This window comes from Aplysia californica, unplaced genomic scaffold, assembly GCF_000002075.1.
Source record: "Aplysia californica isolate F4 #8 unplaced genomic scaffold, AplCal3.0 scaffold00303, whole genome shotgun sequence".
Classification (NCBI taxonomy): domain Eukaryota; kingdom Metazoa; phylum Mollusca; class Gastropoda; order Aplysiida; family Aplysiidae; genus Aplysia; species Aplysia californica.
The window spans coordinates 75,135-78,745 of NW_004797573.1; positions in this window are offsets into that span (position 1 = coordinate 75,135).

Below are 3,611 nucleotides of genomic sequence, written 5' to 3' on the forward strand. Positions count from 1 at the left end.
CCTAGATAGCAGACCGACGTATCTGCAAAAAAATGTAATTAGTTTTTGCATCTTCATTTAAATGGACGCCTATACCCATTCTGCTTCTTGTATCTGCACTACAAATAGAATATTTCACTGAGGCAAACAGACGTAACTGAAGGGCCATGCACATATTATTTCCAATGGCAGCGCGACGTAACTCAAAATCATAAAAAGTGCAGATACGTCGCTCTGCCTTGGCACTGCAGAGTCTTGCATAGTGTGTAATCTAGTCCTCAGTGCAAGTGCAAGCGTGAGCTGTGTACTGTGTAAAAAAATCAGTCCTTTCTCGCTGTCTTGTAGTGTCTAGCAAGTCTTTCGCAAGCCCGGCAAAATCAAATGTTCAATTGATTCAAAGCGTCGTGTTGTGCATTAAGCGGTATATTTATTCACCAATATTTTCATTGTACTGAATATAATAGCTCTACGTGGTGTTCTTTGTTCATGATAGAAATGTGAAGTGTGGATTCAATAGGTGATATTATCGTTCCAGTACAGTCAAGAAGTGTCTCTCTCGTACCAGACTCTTCATTCTGCCTTTCTTGTTGAATCCAACCTTGCGTTTCATGATCACCAACAACAGTGTGTAAACTCATACAAATATTCTTTGATTCACTGGTAAACATTTGGTTTTCGAAGCTCTATGGTTGTCATTTGGGTTTCCATTATGGGCAGGAAATGTTGAGTTTTTGGTTGCAGAACAAATAATAGATCTAATTCAGAGAAAGCGAGTTCAAGTGAAAAGAAAGTGTCTGTGTTTAGATTCCCAAAGGATGGGATTGAAAGAAATGCATGGATTTCTGTGGTATCCAATGCGAAGTTATCAGGTTCTAAAGAAACTGTTGTGTGTGAACTGGACTGGCCAGATGGTTATGAAAGTGAACTTGTTAAACTTTGTAGACGGTTACTTCAGTCCTCCCATCAATATGTCATAGGGCTCAGGAGGGACCTACTTTATTAACATTCAGCAAATTGTGGAAAAATCAAAATTCACAGATCAAGACTACTTCTATCTCTTGATGCAGACCTTTCAAACCTTGAAGAACCTGATCATTCCTGCTCCGATTGCAATTTTAACATTGAAACAGACGAAAGGGCTTCAGAAACTGTGGACAATCTAATTGAGTTGGAGCAGTCACTTGGTATAGAGACAAAATCTGTGCTGATTTATATTGCTGGCTATGCTACTCACAAAGACGAAGAGATGGACGAAATTTTTCAACTCGGACAGACAACCTTCTACTACTATAAGTACGGCCACTACACAAGCTCATTGGATAGAGACGGCTTGAATATCCGTTCTGATAGAGCATGTCAGTGGACCTTCTTTGCTTTTCTTTTGTTCAATATTGTTAAAGACTCTTTTGCAGAACATCTTTCTACAAGTTAACCATGTCTGACAGTTTTGAGATCGAAATGCAAGAGAAACACGGGAGGATTCTGGCACACATCTTTAAGAAAAAACTATTGTTACGCTTCCACGCCTCGCTCTTCAAAAGAACATGCATTGAAAATTTTGAAATTATCATAATGGAATACACATACACTGCAATCCATTGAAGAAGGAAACTGATACTAGAAGAAATTGTGTGCAAAATGTTAAGTTTAATAATTGATCTGATCAATGTCTAGAAAAAAAACCCACAGCAGAAAACAACGCAACAGTCTGTTTGGAACGTTTAATTATACATTGTTCATTGTTCGATATTTCCTACCCTTATTTCACCTGGATACATGGATTATACTACAGAGAAACATAAAACTGGCTTGGTAAGTAGGGCCCTACTCATTTATAAGGCATGTAAAGTAAATAGATCTAGTCATGTCTTTTTTAGATTGTTTTATATGGACGTTGATTTCGATTTTTGTTTCTAAATTACATAACAGATCTAATAGTAATAGGGCTAAGTAGTAAATAAATAATTATTAGGCTCTTTATTTTTATGTCACTTAAGACTAAATATTGTAATTACCTTTGGAAACAATGCTCAGAGACTGAATATGGAGTCGACTGGATAAATAGACGTTAATACTTAAATGATATAGTAGGCCCCCAGTCCGAGACCCCAGCTGCACGCTGAGTAGGCCTGTTAGTAGAGTACGCTATGGGAAAATCTGAATTGTGTGTGTGTGGGGGGGGGGGGGGGTAACATGGGGGGTGAAGGGAGGGGGGTGCATGAGTAAGGGCGGGGGTGTAGAATGGGAAAGGCTACATCTGTCGCTGGCTTTTATGCGCGAGTCAGCTTTGTCGTTGGTGTGTTGCACGACATGTGGTTAGACTAACATACCATCCACCCACCTCTGGGGCTCGTTCTTGAACCACTCTCCCCTTCTCTCTATCAAATGCTCCCTTTTTTGTTATGACAGATACACAGAATCAAACATGACAAAACAGAAAAACCAAAAACAGACTGAACATCAATATCAAAGCAAAGTCCAAGTTTGAATTTGATCTTATGTACGCCAGCACAACATAGTAGAAGGTAGAGAAGGGAGAGTAAGTTGTCCTGCTCCCCCGCCCGCCAGCCATCTTTAGTCATTAGCCATTGCAAAGATTAAGCACCCCTTTCAACACTGTTAGTTTATTTATGAGGCGAGAGAACGCCCATCTCCAATACGATCTAGCCAAATGGGTGGACAGCCTTTAAAACTCTCCAAATCAAAAAAAAAGTTTTGATAAGCTTGCTAGGAACTCGAGCTAGGGCCATTCGCTCTAAAAATTAAAAATCCATCGCCCTATTGCCCCCATGATCATAAAAAAGTTCAGAGGTTTTAGCATATCTTATAATATTTTATAGGGTGTGAGACAAAGGCTATTCTTAAAAGCTCCAGTAAAGTTTTTGATAGATCTAGGTTGAATTTATAGACCGTGCGAACAGGCAAATAATATATTATAAAGCACAAGATTTCTAATTCTGTGGAACACAATGGAAGAGTGCGAGATGACTGGTACAGATGACACATAAAAAAGGGGCAGGGTAAGGTTCCACACAACTCTTGCACATGTCACGTAAATACTGAGTGCGATCAGCAGCATCTGGACAGGGATTTTTGTACTCAACTTACGGTTCGCATCTGGTGAGAAAATAGAAAAAAAGAGGTTTATTCGTTGGGGTTCTGAGGAAACCGAGGGCGTCTGTATGTTGGGGTACTGGCGAAAAGGAGGCGTTTTGTATGTTGGGGTACAAAGGAAAAGGGGGTCTTCTGTATGTTGGGGTACCAGGAAAAAGGGGGTCTTCTGTATGTTGGGGTACTAAGGAAAATGAGGTCTTTTGTATGCTGGGGTACTGAGGAAAATGAGGTCTCTGTTTGCTGAGGTACTGGGAACATCAAATCCGTGTTGAGAGTTTTGGGCGTGGATTAGAAAGTCTTAGCTTACGGTTCCTGGTGCTCAGCCTCAGGCGGTTCATGAGTGAGTATTCTTGAGTGTACATAGTCATCCATTCATTTAGCCGGTCTGTCTGTCTGTCTGTCTGTCTGTCTGTCTGTCTGTCTGTCTGTCTGTCTGTCTGTCTGTCTGTCTGATTATCTGTCTGCCTGTCCATTTGTATGTATGTCTCACCCTCTTCTTCTTCTTCTTCTGTCTCTGT